This window comes from Passer domesticus, chromosome Z, assembly GCF_036417665.1.
Source record: "Passer domesticus isolate bPasDom1 chromosome Z, bPasDom1.hap1, whole genome shotgun sequence".
In the NCBI taxonomy this organism is placed as follows: Eukaryota; Metazoa; Chordata; class Aves; order Passeriformes; family Passeridae; genus Passer; species Passer domesticus.
Window position 1 is genome coordinate 66,357,986 of NC_087512.1, and position 18,159 is coordinate 66,376,144.

An 18,159-nucleotide genomic window follows, 5' to 3' on the forward strand; every position below is an offset into this window, starting at 1 on the left:
AAATACAGCTAACTGCCTCTACATCTGGTTTTGTACAGGACTGTTTCTTTGTGTATAGATTCTCTTCTCTATTCTTTATTTAGTAATCAAGCTCTTACCAGAAACAGGACTCCCTGATCATGTGTCTTCCTTGCAGTGGAACTGTGGTGATAATTACAGTCAATTGCAGTCTGACTTTCTTGTTCTTTTAAGATGTGGAGAAAGAAAAAAGGAACATGTCTTCAGTTTGATAGTAAATTAGTAGACTAGTAAATTTATTGTAATGTCAGGGAATGTAATAAAAATATTAGCTTTGCTTTAAATATGTGAAGAAATGGATATTCAAGAAAAAATGAGCATCAACATTGGATTTGAAAGTTATGCCATTATATAATCAGAAAACATATTAGCCTATTATTTTTCTGATTTGTTCCAAATTCTAAGAAAAAATATCTCCTGTGAGGACATACTTCCTATAAAATTTTGAAATGGTTCATTCTTACAAACAAGATTGAGAACATTTGAAAACTGGTTTCTAGTTAGAGATTCATTCTCTCACTGAAAGTCAAAGACCTGCCTTCCGGCCTTAGTTCTAGCGAGAGAGCATAAGAAGTCAATAATTAGTGACAGTATATATTTTTGGTGTTGAGTAGAAAATGCCAAAGGCCTTTCCTTTTGCTGAGTGTTCAGAATGTGGATGTGATTGTGTGATTGGTAGGAATAACATTTTTGCACCATTGCCTCTGACACGGTGACTAGAAAGCTCGAGTAGATTCTGAGGTATAGCTGAGTTTCAGGTGGATTTTTTTGTTGTTTTGTTTGGTTTAGTGTTTGTTGTTTGTTTGGGGGGGAGGTTTGGTGGGTTTTGTTGGGTTTTTTATTTATTAATTTCCTTTTCATATTTGTCCTCTCTATCAAAATCCATTCCTTATTTTGGTTTTACCTTCCCTTGTCAGAAATGTTTCAATATCAGACATCCAAGTTTTGCCATGGATTCATTTTGCTGTTTGGGAAGAGGGAGACAATATTTTTTGAAACAATTCAGTAAGAGCTTGATGAGAGTGTTATTTTGGGGTAGTAATTTTCTTCTCTCAAATAATAAAAGTGTAAAATAACCCAGTCCTTATGTTGGCCTGAATTAGAGGCAAAGTAGGAAAATACTCTTTGTGAGAAGTTCAGTACTTGCAGCTAAGTCTTTTACCATTTTATCTTTTGCTACCTACTTGCTACTACATATTTATCTGGAAAATAAGGAGAATATGATAAGGGGGATCAGAAACAGTTTGAGGGTTCTTGTTAGAATAATTTTTTCTCTACATACATTTAATCTTCATATTTGAATTTTTTCTTTCCTGGCTTGTTTATAATTGCAGCTTTAGAAAACCTTTAAACAGAGTTTTAAGGGTGAAGAAACCTGGTTCCATCTGGTTCATAGTGTAGAACTTTATATTAAAAGAGTGATTTTTTTTTTTGTCTAACCAGTGGGAGAAAGAAGAAAATTTCTCCTGAAATAAATTGTTCTCTATGCTAATAAAAGATGACTTGAAGTTAGTTACTTAAATCATGAAAGTCATTGCTGTTTGCTTTTTCTTTTCCTCGCTTTTTTGTTTTGTTTTGTTTTAATTGTCAGTGTTAACATTACTTTCCTTGAATGCAATGGCCAGGATAATACGACTAACACAAAACTTTCCTAGTTGACTAAGTATTTAAATAATACATTTTGTGAAGTGATAAAGAAAAGGTTAGTTTTGAAGTGTGTTTGGTGTGTAGGAAAGAAATGGTAACATGCTGCACATTCAAAGCTTTTTTTTTGCTACTGTGAATTGTCAAAAATTGCTGATTTGAAAGGGGGTAAAAACCTGCTTAAAGTAATCACAGATACAACTGTTATCTGTTACAGGCTAAGAACTTAATGCCCTATTGCTCAAATGAGTTTTTACAATAACGAGATAGCTATATCACACTCCTAAGTGAAAAGCTCATGAACTTTCCTGCATGGTTATTTCCAACCTCCACTCTTCTAACGAGCTCCCAAAGTTGTTGTTGCTTATAAAAGTGGAAAATGGACCTGATAAAAATGTTTAGTCTGCAGGTCTGTGTTTTATTTATCATATCACAAAAGAACAATGTTTTGTTGCATCATGGTCAAAATAGAAGCGACCTTGCTTGTTCATGAGTGCTCAAAGCATAGAGATAAGAGGCAAAGTAATAGAGTACAATAGAAAGAGTGTAGTGTAATTATTTGTGGCTTGTCAAGTGAAGCCCTTTCAGGCCCCAAGTGATTCAAATCTGGGAACTCTGCACAATTCTGTACACTAACCATAGCCAGCATCAGAGAAATCTCACCCAGCTTCTCCGACAGTACTGAAATTGCATCAGTTTGTCATGCACTGAGCATGCCAGCTTCGCACAATATCATTTGCTTGCAAATGGGCCTGGCCCCAACGCCCTGAGACACATTCTTTGGTATCTGACTCTTGGCCTGTGATTTGTCATGTCTCTAGTGCTATCGGCGTAAAGTAATTTTAATAGATTCTGATGGTTTGCTTGTGGAAGGTAAAGAATGCACTACAGATTGTGTCAGGTAGCTTTCTATGGCATGTAGTTTGGTGGAGGCCCTCATGATGGTGATAGCCAAACAAAGAGTATGGAGAAGTGAGAACCAATTTTGAACAGTATTTAACACTGCCCTTCTCAACACTCTGCTGTGGACATCCTTGCTAACTCAGCAGGTCCAAGAACTTAGTAGCTCAGCAAAGCAGGGTTATTTGTGCTTCAGAATTATTTATGGATGAGAGATACAGCAGAAAAACAGTGGTTTTTTTTGTCCCTATTCAAAAAGTGTGTAAAAGTGTTAATTCGTTTTGAAGAAGTAAAGTGGATGTATATTTGTCTTGGTGTTTACCTTTTTATTATTTGTTTGAAGTATTAGTACTCACAAATAAAAATCCCTGGTAATTTTTAGCAAGTATGTTATATTATACCATAAGAAAATTTTAAAAGGTTGTGCAATTCCTACTAACTGTGTATCTTTTATAAAATTGCATAAATATGGCCCAAAATGTAGATTCCTGAAGAATTTCTTCATAGATTTTAATTGATGTATTTATTTGACAATGATTTGATTACTAAATCTTTGTTTGAAGTTGTTTTCTTACAGTATGAAATAAGTAGGTGGCATTTTTTTACTCTCCCTTTGACACCACTGAGATGAGATTATTTTACCATTGACAACTCTGATCTTTGCATCATTTTTTTCAGCTGACTTCCTTAATTGATTACTACTTTGGTCTTGGAGCCTGCAGCATAGCTCTCCAGAATTCTGCTGACACCAATCGATTAATGTGAAGGTGTTAGTTAGTGATTTCATCTAAGAAACATTCAAAACCATGTCAGTAATCGGTGCTTAAAAACTGCCAGATCATTGGATTTTGTTAGTTTGAACATGTTAGTTTGGGTTAACAAGGATTTCTCTGGAGAGACGACAACAAAACAAAACACAACACCAAAAAAACCCCAACAACAACAAAAAAACCCCAAACCAACAAAAAAACCAACCAAAAAACCTCCCGAAAAACCAAAAAAATCCCCACCCTTTGAAGTGACTCCTGTGGGAAGAACAGATTTTATTCAATCATACATTAATATAGTATACGTGCATATGCCTTAATAATTAAAAGACTGTTTTAAAATATGTTCTTATTAATATTTAAGGTATCTCTGAGGAATTTGTAAAAATGCTTCAGCACCAACTATTTCTTTTTATGTTTACCTGGAGAATTTTTGACAGCAGTGTAACTCTGAGCACCCCACTAGCAAGTCTTTGCAAGTCTGACACTCTTTTTTCTGCAGTAACTTCCACATTAGCTTAGCAGCTTTGCATAGCTAAGCAAATCTTTTTAATTAGCCTGCATTTTTTCCCTTTTTCTTCTAAATATGTTCAGAAAAATAGTGTTGTTTTATACAATTCCTCAGAGTAATTCTGTGTTATGACAGAACTTATTGTTCAATATTGCATGTAAGAAGAAAGAAGTAAAATTTATTTTTAAGCTTGATACTAACTTTTGAAAGCATATTTTGCTTTTATTTCTTGGTGGAGTTTTTTGTAGGATTACTTCTTAAAACAACATAGATTTCTGCAGTGTGCTAGGCTGTGCATCAGTAAAACAACTCTGCCTGATTTCCTAGGGTGGTTTTGGAGTGTACAAGTTAGTTAAGTCCACTGAGCATGCTGTGTTCATAGGCTTTGTTTGTACAGAAGGCAACCTAAATCAGTTGCCTCTACACTAACATCGAAACCAGCAAAGTATTGTGGTCAGTGTAATATGCTTATATTCAGAACACAGATGGCCATACACACACACACTCACACATGTTCGTGGGTGCAGATGCACAGAAGCAAATGCATATGTCAGCATTGCAAGGATTTGTTGGGTTGTATTGCTGAAGGGTCTGTTCCAGTTCCAGTGTGACTTGATGTTTCATGATGTGGATGATAGAATGAGAGTGTCCTTACTTAAATTTGCCATCAACACCAAGGTGGAAGTGACTGTGATCATGCTGGACAGCAAGACTCTGAGTTTAATTTTCATAAGTTGGAAAGTTTATTTAAGAAAGGAAAATGGGTGCTAACTGAGTAGGAACTCGTGCAAAGTGTTATATTTATCAAAAAATAATCAGTTACATGGAGTAACATCCAAAAGATTAGGAAACAGATATTCCTGAAAGGATCTGGGGGTTATCATGTGTCACAAGCTGGCCATGTCACAAGGCAAATGCCTACTGAGGTTTCAAAATACGAATGTAACAAAAAGATCAGTGATGTGAAGTGTATATTAAGTGTGGAGTACCCTGTCCGGTTTTAGATACTGCATGTTAAGAAACATGAGTGTATGAGAAAAATTGTAGATAAAAGAAGGCAATGCAGGAGCACTCACAACAAGTTTCATTACTTCTGGATCTCTGATCAATGTAAAGGAGCTCTTTAGATCCAGAGCTCTTTGGATTGAAAACAAAACAGTAGGTAAGAACCACATGACAATCCCCAGCAACAAAAAGCTGTTGAATAACAGAGACACGTGGTCTGTGTATTGACAGTGTTGTGGTCTTCTGCTGTGCAGTTTTCTGTCCTATCCACCAGAAGTACAGGGCTAACTATGAAATGGTCCTGAATCCTAAAGATACTGCAGCACCAGAATACTTTTCAGGAGCGGGGTATGGAAGCTTTGTCTGTATGAGACTTAGAAGTTTCTATTAAGAGTAAGAAGTACAGTTGCTAAGAAGCCTGGAGACAGCAGGAAGAGCCAGGTTACTCCAAGAAATATAGAGCCAGATTAGACCTCAAGCTCCTTTTTGTGAGCCCCCCATTGGCACTTGGCTGTCATCTTTTACATTATTTTAAAAATTGTGCTTGTATCTATGCCCTAATCTTTTATCTATTACAAACTATTTGGCTTTCTAAAACTCATATTTAAGAGTCCACACAGAGTAGTTCTGAGTTCCTAGGAAACATAGAAGCATCTCATAACGGAACAGTTGCTGAAACAATTGAGAACTTCTCCAACTCTGATTCTTCATGCAAGAGAAAAAATGTAATTTGTTAATTTGCCCACGTAAGCCTTTTTCATGGTCTTCCTGGGAGGTAAAAATTCTAGATTTTTTCCCCCATTTTTTGCCAATATTATTCAGTAGAGCATTTTTGTTTGGTATTTATTCTGTTTCCTGCTTCAGAATTGGCCTGCATGTGTCTGGTTCCATAACTGTAAATATACATAGCAGTGAAGGGAGGTGCAGAGTATCAGGGCTGACATCTCCCTCTATAACTTAGTCTAGAAAATGAAAAAATTCAGTGCTACTTTTATTTCAGTCAGTATGCCTCTTCCTGTGTATAGTATGTATCACAAAATGAAAGCTTTCTAAGTGTTTAAATTGTGGGATGTGTGGTGTTTTAAGAGATTACTAGATTGGTGGCTTAGCTGTGAAGCAGAAAGCAGTGTGGGGACAGGAGAGTTAGGAGTCCCATGAGAGGTCTGTGTTTCTAATCCCTGTCCTGCTCACAGGTGTTTCACCTCAGCCTGCCTCATCTGAAGGGCATGAAGATAGACTGTACAAGTTAGAAGGCTCTTCAGCTTTACTAAATAACAGAAATAACAGAAGAGCAAGCAATTTGTGCCACTTATTCCCAAGTATTTTCATGAGCTGATGAAAAAATTGTATTTTTAAAAGATTGTTTCAGAGGTATTTGTAGGGCAACAATTTTTTGCCAAATTGTATACCTTATTTGCAGAACTTGCTGTACTTATCACCTAGTCTTTAATTTGATTAATGAATTATGTACTATTTTTAATTTGTGTGAAGAGTTGCTGCTTTGTCAGTGTGTGCTCAAACATCAGAATTAGCTCCATTTTGTGACGTTTCTTGCATGTTCAGTGGTAACGCAGACCTGCTTGGGTGCAGAAGTCATGATGTGATGACTTTCTACTGAAAGTCATCACATCATGACTTCTGCACCCAAGTTCTTGTTTGCTTGTTCTCATATGCTTTCTTTTAAGCACTGCTGTGATCCATTCAATGATGCGATCATGTGCCTTGCCAGAAATCAAAGTCAGAGCAAAGCCAAAAAATAGTGCTCTGCCACTTGCCATTCTAGTGCTCTCTTGCTACTCTTAGTCAAGGACATACACAGATAGTTCAGCTTCACTTAATTCTTGATGTATGTAATCCATTTATTGCTCATGTGTAGATGTAGCTTTTTACCCTTCACACCATGGAAATCATCAAGAAGTCTTCTGCAGTTTCAGCAAGAATAGTACTTTAAACAGAAGGCTTGGTGCAAAATATTGGATGCACAGCAGTATGGTGATGTGCCACTGTCCTGAACACTAAATAGAAACCTCTCATATTTCACTGCTGTCTTTGTCATTAGTTGGGGGTTTGGTGCTAAGTGATTTAAATATCACTAGTATGCAAGAATCATGGTCGCTGACAAGGAATATGATTACAGTGGTTTGGGGTTTTTTACTCCTTTTAGCTCAAATAGGCTATTTCTATACTTCTTAAGGTAAGAGGGTGGGGTTATGTTGAGTAGCATGGTAAGTAGGCAGCACAAGTCGACTTTTACTCCCCGGTTATAAAGCTATTTTTACCTTCTACATTACAAAAGTTTTTAATTTCTTGTTTGTAGACAGTAAAACATAATTCCATTTAAAAATTGTGAGCAGACTACAGAAGAGCGTTGAGAAGTAATTTTTCATTCTCCAGAGAATCCAAGTTTGTAGCCAGGCTTATGACCGGCATTTATTGACTGTCAGCCTTTCAGAGGCCCTAGTGCTGGATCCTGCAAGTACCAGAGACACAAGATTTAACTTTGATTACTGACTAATCTCCTTCTGGGTGTTCTTAACCCTAGAGCTCTGTGCATGCATGGACTGCTTAGCTGCTAGTGGAGAGCAGATAAGACAAGGTGCTGTGAAAGCATACTTGGAAAAGCAGCTGAAGAGGGAAATCTCCAAGTCAGGCAAATTTGGTTTTGTCCTCATGCAGTCAAACCATGCTGTACAGAGGTCAGGGGTTTGAAACTAAACAGGTAAAAAGCTGTAGTTCAATCAGATAGTCGTCTGTCCTAGTAGTATGTTGGGTACAGAAGCTGGCTTGGCAATAGCTTGGCAATAGCTTTGGCATTGCACCACTTTTTACTACCACAGAAAGGGAGTCGAGTTTCACAATGGACTTAGGGCCCTTTTCTTGTATAGACAGCTTGGAAATGTAAAATGTGTTCTTTAATAGAATCATGAAGTGGTTTGGATTGGAAGGATTGGATTTAAAAATCATCTAGTCCACCTCTTTACAATGGGCACAAGAACCTTTCACTAGATCACGTTCCTAGTTAGATTCAGCCTGACCTTTGGCTCTTCCAGTTGTGGCATATCCACAGCTTCTCTGGGTTAACTGTTCTAGTGCCTCACCACCGTCATAATAAAAAACCTCTTCCTTGTTTCCAATCTAAATCTGCCCTCTTAATTTAAGAGTTAACATTGCCACTTCTCCTGTCACTACAAACCTTGGTAGAAATTAGACTGTCTCCATCTTCCCTGTAAGCCCCCATTATGTATTGGAAGGCCACAAAATCTCCCTGAACCCTTCTCATCTTGGGCTGACCAACCACAACTATTTTCCTTACAACTCTTCAGAGCAGGGATGTTTCAGCTCTCTAGTGGATTCTGTGTCCCTTCTCTTGACTTGCTCCAACAGATCCACGTCTTTCATGTCACTGAGGACCCAAGCACTTCAGGTGAAATCTCACCAGAGCAGAAAGGGAGAATCTTCTCCCTGCTGACCATGCTGCTTTTGATGCTGCCCAGAATGCAATTGGATTTCTGGGCTGTGAGCACACATTGCAGCGTTGTGTCCAACTTTTCATACACCAGTAGCTCAAATCCTTTTCTGCTGGGCTGCTCTCAACCCATTCATACTCTAACCTGTGTTGATACTGAGGGTTAACCAAACCCATGTTTTGCTCTTGGCACTGTTGAGTTTCATGGCATTCATATGGGCTCACGTGTCAAGCCTCTGAAGGGCCCTCTGGATGACATCCCTCTTCAGTGAATGAACTGTGCTGCTCAGCTTGGAGTTTGGTTCAGTTTTGCGTTTAGAGGGCACTTTGAAGGCCTGGAATCAAACATGAGCAAGACCAGCCACAACAATTGTAGGTCACTTGTTCGATGAATAATGCAAAGATCCTGAAGAATAAGTTTTTAATTATCCCTTGAGGCAAGCCCAGTGGCATTGATTGAATTGTACATGGATGGGATTATTCCTTGAATTCTGTGACTTTGGAGTTCTTGACTTTTAACCTCAATGGTTTTGTTATATTTCTTTTGATGGAATAATGTCTAAATTTATACTTTACTGTAGTACTCAGTATTTCAGTGAAAACAATAGAAAAGTTCACTATATAGTTTGGGGAAAAAATAGCTGAGTTACAGGCTTCATAAATGTTTTATAACATGTCACTGTTGGTTTATTTTTTTTCTTTTTATTCTCCTTTGTGTAACACTGTAAATATTTAAATATGGCTCCCAAAAATAAAATCTCTCTAAAATGCTGAGCTCCTGTTGAGGGCTCTATGGATTTGGTGTTCTAAGTTAGAACTGGTTGAATGCATTTCAGAAATAACTTGTGACTGTAATTATTTGCTTCAACAGCTTGGCTAGTGGTCAGAAGTAAGAGCCAGGGTGCAGATCAGCCTGCTGGTGGCCACTGAAACAGCTGGAGGTCCAGTTTTTGCCTCTGGACCTGGAGGCTAACTCAGCTACTCCTGAGCAACCTTTTTTGTAAGCTCCCAGTATGAGTACATATTGAGTAACGTTGGACTGACTTGCTTTGGATGCAATGGAAACTTGCAGTCACTACAGAATATTCCTTTCTAATTAGCAGAAATTTTGAAGCAGAGAAATTGCTTAAGCTTTTTAAGCAAAGGTTTTCCTCAGAAGAGGAAATTAGCATGTTTTGTCTTATTAGGTTGTTGGGATTGCTCCTAGCTGAAATGAAGTCAGAAATATTTGTTTTGTTTGTTTTCTCCTCCATTTTATGTTGTAATGCTGTGTTTGTTACTAAAAAGTCTAATGGTCAAAGAAATTGATTTAGAATTCACACTTAGCTTAATTTTGCTGTTTTCTAGTTCTTGATTCTAGCTGGGTTCTGATCCAAGTATGTGTGTCTAATATGTCTATTTAGAAATATAGGAGAACACTCAGCAGTTCAAATAAACAGCTGTACCCTTGTTTTACTTTCCTTGTTAATGTACTCATATTAGTGCTAAGATCTTGAATAGATTTGCCTACAGAATTAAAATAATGAAATAAGTTATTAGTTGATAAATTGTGTGCATTATGGACCACTATTATTTACCTCACTTATTAGTTGGGCATTAAAGCAGACAGTATTTAGACAAATAATTAAATGCTCTTGTGAATTGCATTTTATGTGTAAAATAAAAGAGTAGCAAGCAAAATCTGAATCATGGATGCTTGTTGTAATGCATATTAATGTTAGTTGTGAATGTACAGGAAGTATACATTTTTCTCCTTCAGAAACATCTAGTACACTAAAGTTTGTTTCTTCTGGGTGGTTTTTAAGTTGCTTTTTCTTCTTTAATTAAAATTCTTCATAATAATATGGTGTTCAGCTATAGATGCTGGTATATAGGTGGTGTTCTTTACAGGCTATCTACTTGATAATTTTGGGTGTTTATAATTACAAGAAGAATTAAAGTTTAAAAGGCCATAGGAAGCACTGGAATATTTTTGCCTCTACTAAGTTACTAGTATTAGTCATTCGGCACCTTGAATAAGGTATGTGTGTTCCGCCTGGGGGTTGTCCATGTAAGTTAGCTCAGGTTCAGTCCTTGGAGTGATGGCTCTTGTCGATTTGTATCTATGCTGGGGTGCCTAACAGACCGGTAGGGGTCGCTCTATGCATTGAATTTAGGGAACATGTTGGTAATTTTAATTACTCTTTTTAATTGCATATGCTAGCACTCTTGAAAAGAAGAATCCTAGAGGAGAATTCTACTCATTATTTATTAAATTACTGGGTTTTTTTTGAGCCGGGAGTATCTGTACAAAGCATGTACAATAGTTAACGTTTTATAAGCTAACTATGAAGCATGCTATATCACAGACTGGATATCTCATGATAAAATTTCAAATGAGTTTTTGAAAGAGTCTTCACAGTTTTCTGGAAGACAGTGTGCTGAAAAGAAAGTGATTTTGGTTGGGGCTGTATTTTCATGCCCCAGCTCAATAAAAAAGGCTGGAAGGTCTGGTGAGGCAGGTCAATGTGCCACATAAATGTTTCAGTGATGTATTTTTCCATTTCTCTCAAAGTCAAACTTTAAGGCCATTTTTAAAAACTCTAGCAGAAGGATATCAAGTATGTGTGCATCTTTTAACTGAAATAAATAGGTAAAGATATCCTGGTCTTCTAAGTCAGGCAGTTAATTGTGTGACTAGTTGATGATCAATGCAGTCACTGCAAACCAATATATAAGATCTATCTGTTTACAGTTTTTCTGTAGTGGCAGTGTTGTGAAATGTATCTTTCCCTTCTGCTCTCTTCTAAAATCTTTATCTTAGGATTTAAAATGTTTTCCTTATAAGATTGGAGAAAGCTGTAAGTGTCTTAATGCTTGTGAAAGGACATAATCCTTTCTTAAATGGGGCATTTATCCAGTTTTAAATTAAAGACTGAGATTTGTACTTCATAATACTCTCTTTACTAAGATTTCTTAATGAGGGATGCGTTGCACATTTTGATGGATCTAGCTATGCTGTTTATTTTCCTATCCTTTCCATGACCTCCTCTTCCACACTTGTTGCAGTAGTTTATGTACCTGTGTTTTTCTGTGCCACAGCTGAGCGCAGGAGCTCAGCTCTTATTTCAAAAGAGCAGGAAGCCACAGAGAATCTTCAATATAAGTGGTCTGTGGAAAACGCCCAGCAAAAATCACTCCAATCTGGTGTTTTAGCTGAGATCAAGGATCTGAGCTGATCAGTTTCTGATTCAGGCAGGTCACAGTAGTCTGTTAGTTTACTTCCTAAAAGCATAGAGAGCCACGTGGAGTCAGCTGAAACAGATAGAGAGGAAGAGCATATTTGTAATATTCACGATTTTTGCTTCAGAGGTTGCCTCTAAGGATAAAGTGATTAATTTCAGTAATACTGACATAAGAGCAGATGGGAGCAGAAAAAGTAATAGCAAGGTAGTAGGGACCAGCATTTGCTTGTATTTTCTGCCTGATGAGATTTGCTTAATTTGATTGATAAGGGTATCTGAAAACTTGTGCTGATTACTTTTACTTACATTGCACTTTGATGAGAAAACAAAAGATCAGCTCAGGTGTGTGTCTGTCTTCATTTTTCAGTGAAGTGGTTGAAATTCTATTTATGTTGGTAATTTTTTATTATGGTAAAGAGTATAGTTTCTTCTTTTTGTTAACTGTTTTCTCTTTACTTAGAAGTGGTAGCAGGGAAGAAAGGGAAAGGTGAAGAAATAAGCTATAAGAAGAGTATTGATCTTTTCCTTGTATTCTTGGTTCATAAAACTGATACTTTGTTTCTTTAAGTAGTCCAAAAATGTCTATCTTACAGAGAAAAGCAGAGAAATGTCTTTAAACTATAATGATGCGTTTTTAATTGGAATGGAATAACAAATTTTATAATCCTGTAATATAAAAACTATTAGCGTCTTTCCAGCAAATGTTACTTGAATTCACAAAATTAATTCAACTTCAGTGTTTTTTTCAGTGAGGCTGCTTGTTTTTTCTTCTTGCAGTATTTTTTCTCTGCATTTCCAGTGAAGTCATTATGGCTTAAGTAAATCATAGCTTTTCTTTTTTCTCCCTGCTCCCAGATGTACTGGTTGTTCTGGTCATCTAAGCCTAATATATTTTAACTCCTTTATATGTAGCCCTTATTTCTCCCAAACCGATCTTTGAAAGAAAAGCTTGCTCTCCTTTTCACAGAATCAGAGAACATTTAAGGTTGGAAGGGACCACTGGAGGTCACTTTCACCAATCTCCCTGTTCAAGGAGGGCCCCATAGAGTACATTATTCAGGGTTGTGTCCAGATGGCTTTTGAGACTCCAGAACCTCTCTGGGCAATTTTTCCAGTGCTCAGTCACTCTCACAGTGAAGTTCTTCCACGTGTTCAGGTGGAACTTCCAGTGCATCAGTTTCTGCCCATTGCCTCATTCTGTTGCTTGGCACCACCAAGAAGAGCCTGGTCCATCCTCTTGGCACTCTCCCTTCAGATAGTCATAGACATTGATAAGGTCCCCTCTTAGCTGTCTCTTCTCAAGGCTAAACAGTCACAGATCCCTCAGCCTTCCTCGTAAGAGACATTCTCAAGTCCCCTAAAAACCTTTGAAGCCCTCTGTTGCCCCTACCCCAAGAATTTCATGTCTCTGTTATGCTGAGGATTCCAGAGGTAGTAGTGGGGGTCAAGCACAGTTCCTTTTGGCCCAGTGTACCATAACATGGCTGCTTGTCTAACTCCAGATCCCCACCAAAATTAATTTCAAATAATTTCACATACTTTATTATGTTTTATTTTGTTTATTGTAACTTTAAAAGAATGAACCTGTGAGTATTTCCACCTCTTCAGTTGGTGCATGTAGTAAAATTCTGCAGTAGCTTTACAGTATTGTTGCTAACATGATAGCACAGAGATTACTCGCTTCAGTTTAGGTAATGCTAATTCTTACCACACCACCTTACTTAACATGATGACAGATGATTTATTTTAATAATTAATGATAAATGAGTAGTGATAATTGGGAGATGTTAGGGTTTTGGGGGATTTTTTGTGGTTTTTATGTTGTGTTTTGTTTTTGTTTGTTTGATTTGATCTTTTTAAGGTAGTATTTGGTTACAGCAAATGGTTGTATCAGTGATTACTTTTATTAATTTATGCACCTTTTTCTTGATAAAAGCTATCTATTTGGAGTCACAGTGAAATAAGGCTTGGAGAGTTCAGGGCTTTGATATGAATTAGAAATATGACAAATATCAACATATTGAACTATGTTTTCACGCAGCAACCTAGTGAATGACATAACAGAAAAAAACAACCAAACCATTCCTTTGCTTCCGCATCCATAGAGAAAAGGTGGACTTTCTTCAAAATATATCCAAAAAATGTTTTTTAAAGAGTGTTGACAAAATCACCAGATTTGTATGTTTGGATCAGATAAAGGGAACAGGTTATACATATGAGAAGATAGAAGTATTTTATCACTTTATTGACTGAAGCAGTGTTTCTGTGGTTTCTTTTTTGTCTATGTACTGTTTTTCTGTAGGTACATTATAAATTTTGATTCTATTTAGGCTTTTCTTAAATCACAGATGTATCAATTTATCTTTTTAAAACTCAATCTCATTTTCAAGTGTACTTGTATTTAACATAAAAAAGATTAAAACTTAACTTTAAAAAAAAGTAAAAAATAGTACAAAAAATTTTTAAAGGGAAAAAGATTTTAAAAGCCCAAGCAGTAATGTAACTGAGAATTGGTCAGTCAAGCCACTTAAAGATGGTGAAAAAACATGTTACATTATATAGTATTAAATGTCATACTGGTTTTGGAAGTTACTTTGTGTGCACTGAAGTTTATACAGAACAAAAATTGATAATTTTGTCAAGGAGTAGAGTAAGAAGACTGATCCTGAAGGAGGCATCCGAAAGTGACTGCTGAAGTTGTCATTGATGCTCAATGTGGATTCCGTTTGAGTGGTGTGCCTTCGGTGCAAAGATGAATCCCTGCTTTAAAGAGCCCTCATAAGTGATGTTTGCCAATGGAAAGATGTAATTATATGGTTGATGCAGGTTGTACTGTTTCATGATTTGAAATTCAAAATTACAGCAAGAACTGTACATTATTACAGAATAGTAAATATTGTAATATTTGTGACTACATGCATTTGTTTTTCTTAGGCTTTCAGAAATGTTGGGTTCTTGGTGTATTGTGGACCTTTTTTAAGACAACAGTCTATTGCACTACAATCTATACTCACTAACAAAGGAAGATGCCTCTAATGCATAATGAATCAAAGTGTTAGTTTTTTTCTTTTGACTTTGACTTTAACTCCACTGAGTTTAACTAAGAAAACAGAAAAGTCATTGCTTCAGCTAAGTGTGCCTGTCCAGGAAGAAGTGATGATACTGCTACAGGCATGCTTTGAGCAATGGCTTGGGCATTTACCCAGTTCATATATCCCTGTCATAAAGAGTCAGTTTCTGTTCTTTTGAAGTGATGTGGCTTTCTGTGAATTATTCACAGGGAAGAAAAGGTCTTCTGTGCCATCTAAAACAGAAACAAATGCCTGTGACATGATTTAGTGTAAGGAAATCAAGAAATATTAGAATGGTGCCCTAAGTGTGAGCAAGCCATTTGTATTATGATACAGTTAGGATCAGGCATAAAAACATAAAAGCTGAATCTAAAATAAATTAAGTAATAACATTATCAGATGTAAAGTTGTTTTAGGTTATCTGAAGACTGGAAGAGTGAAGTGGGTTCATCCTAATTCGTTTTCAAATTCTGCACATCCTCTATACATCCTTTTGTCAGCAGCCTATTATACTGTTTCCATTTCTCTTAGCTCCTGCTCTAGTAGGGTGGACATGTATGACTTAGTATTTTTCCTGAGAGAACTGACTCCAAGGTACTAGTGCAGTTTGGGAACTATTAATACTGAATAGTGTTCCCTTAATTTTCAGGATGACTTCATTGAATGAAGATAGATGTTTCTTGTGCTTTGGACAGATACTTTGCATTTCAAATAAAACAAATAGTTTTGGATCCAGGGTTAAATTAGAAGTAGGTTCACATAGGGATTTTTTGTTTTTCATAATTGGTTAGGAATTGCTGCTGTCACCAGTGTCAGTGTCAAGGCTTTCAGCCCAGATATTTATGCATATCAGACAACTCAGATGAAGAGAATTTCCTGTTTTCTGTATAAGCACAAAGTACAAAGACCAGACTTGGAAAGAGCAAAATGTAATTTGTCTTCAACTTCTTGTCTAAAGATACTCTTCTATTCTTCTCAATAATTTTGAGTCCTTATGACTCAAAATTATTGAGAAGAATAGAAGTGTATTAAAAGTGTATTAAAAAGTGTATGCAGTAGAAGACTTTACCGAAGAATACAGAATTCGTCTTCATTTTCTTTGTTTAAAAAAAACCTCAGGGCTAAAATAAGTTGCATAAATATACCTAAAATAGCATGCTATCTATACTTTTCCATTGTCTGGGATACTTCCTCTTTCCTTCCCACTGACTTCAAGATTACAGGCAGTTTGCTTTTTAGAGATTTGGTATCATATGCATTGAATGTTTCTTTATTTTCCATTTTCACCTTAGATCTGTATATGTTAAGTATGCATGGTTTTGTGTATGTGCAAATAAATGCTGACAGCTAGCCACAGCATCTGAGATGACACAGTTTCTTTTAGATGCAGACTGAGCTAGCTGTGAAAAATGTTAAAGATGTCTTTTAAGGCTGTTTGCTATGAATGAGTTCTTGTTCACTTCTGTGAATAATTGTAAATATTGGCTTCTGGGCTGAAATTTTCCATCACAAAAAATTAATACACATTGAAATTCTTAAGATTCAGTGAGATAATGCATCTGCTTCTGAGAAGAAAAAAATGAACAAAAACCCCCAACAAAATAAGGAATTGTTTTGCCAGAATTAATAAAATACATTTGATCAAGTAAGTGTTGTGTTACCTTATTTTTTCCCCTCTTTGGGGTGGAAATTAGAGTTTTATTAGAGTGGGAAAAGTACTTGCTCTGTACCAGTCTTAGCCAGATGACCTCTAAAAACATCAGTTTACCCCAAGTTTTTTTGAGTCTGAAACCAAAATTCTTCTAGGTTTTTTGCAGAAAGTGCGTTACAAAAACCCCAAGAAAAGAACAAAACACTTCTAACTGTTAATGTTTTTGTCTGAAATTAGTTTTAGTGATAACAACTGGACTGAAAATTAGCAAGACTGCTTTCGTATTTTTCCTTTGTTGTTAACGAGTTTGTACAGATTAGTCCATATTGTTTCTACTGTGGGATAAGAGAAGAGGTATTCTGCTTGTTTAAGACATATTCACATGCATTTCTCTGTTATTTTCAAAGCTTGGATTTCTCTAGTTGTATGAGATTTGGATTTAGTCAACCTCTGGTTTCATGCTGCTTGCCTAATCAAGGTATGGGAAATGCCTTCTCTGAGAACTGAGCCTTTTATCTATTCCCCATTGAAATGGAAAAAATTTTCTGTGTCTGAGGTGGTGAATAATTTTGTTTTTAATCAGAAGACTGATTCATTTATATTCACTGTATTCATTTATAAACAGTTAGCCTAAATGCAAGGCTTAACTTAAAAAGGTTGATCATTGCTCACCTGCTGTAAAGAGCGACTTTTGGACCATCAGCATCATCTTCTGGATTTTTTCTTGGAAACAAAAACCTACTGCTGCTGCCTTCTGTAAAATACGAAATGGAAAGCAAGTTCTGATGTGCTGTAGCCCTAGAAGTTTCATGATTTCAAGCCCTTCAGGTAGTACTTCTAACATACTGGCTTTTTTTGAGTCACTGCAGTTCACTTAGTGCTAACATTGTCCTGAGTTTTCCAGTTAGACTGATAATGCAAACATAGATTCTGTAAGAAATGGTTGTATAGTGTAATTATACTCTGACAGTTTACTCTTGTGGAAAATGAGTTTTCTGTCCAAGGTAACAAAAGAAGAAAGTAATGAAAATAAGAAAATTAATATTTTAGCTGCAGGACATTTTGTGTGGCGAGCCTCTGCTCATGAATGCTTCAGCATTTAAATCAATACAGTTTGAAAGACTCTCATACAAGTTGATATAATAACCTCTGAAATACTAATGATGAGTTATCACTTCCACTGGGAAACTGTACCGGTCCCAAGCATAAAAGTGGTCATTTAAAATGTCTTTACTAAGCAGCACAGTATTCTGCAGAACTAAATCTCAAGTAGATCTGGCTCCCTAAATGATAATTCCATCTTTTTTTTAAAGGTCAGCTCAATTAGATTTTGGCAAGATTGAGTCTTCAGTGTCTCTTATTATATTCATCAGGACACATTGGCTGGTAGTTTGCAACTGTTCATGAGCAAAACAGGTTAGTAATATATTGGTACCAGTACAAATAGATTGTCCTCATCACCGCATAGACAAAACACTCATGAGAACTGTGCAATTCTTTAAACACTAGTGGCATGATATAATGAAGTTGTATTCCATTAAGCACTTGTATACAAGGGAGCAAAATGTCATCACCTGAGTGTGGCTGCATTTCTGTGATACAACCTCATCTGTTCCGTCAACTAGTTTTGCTCTGATCAATAAGCAGTTTTCTGTGGCCTTTCACTACTGTCAGATGTCATTGAGTGATGTAAATACACATCAGAAACTAGAAACTTGACAGCTCACCTAGACTAAAGAGAGAAGTGTGGGAGGGGGTGTACTGCTGGGATAGACAGAAATGACAGCTGATGTCTGCTGTGTATAAATGATTTGATATTGCTAGAGACAAGATTTTTCATTTTCCATAAGCATGCAACAAAATGGTCCTGGCTTGTACAAATCAAATAATTCAAAAAGACCA

General features: G+C 36.4%; 1 protein-coding gene across 1 annotated transcript in view; it reads left to right on the plus strand.

Annotated features, from left to right (window-relative positions):
* Positions 1-18,159, plus strand: part of SNX24 (sorting nexin 24) — an 87,895-nt gene that overhangs the window by 8,902 nt on the left and 60,834 nt on the right. The window lies entirely within an intron of this gene.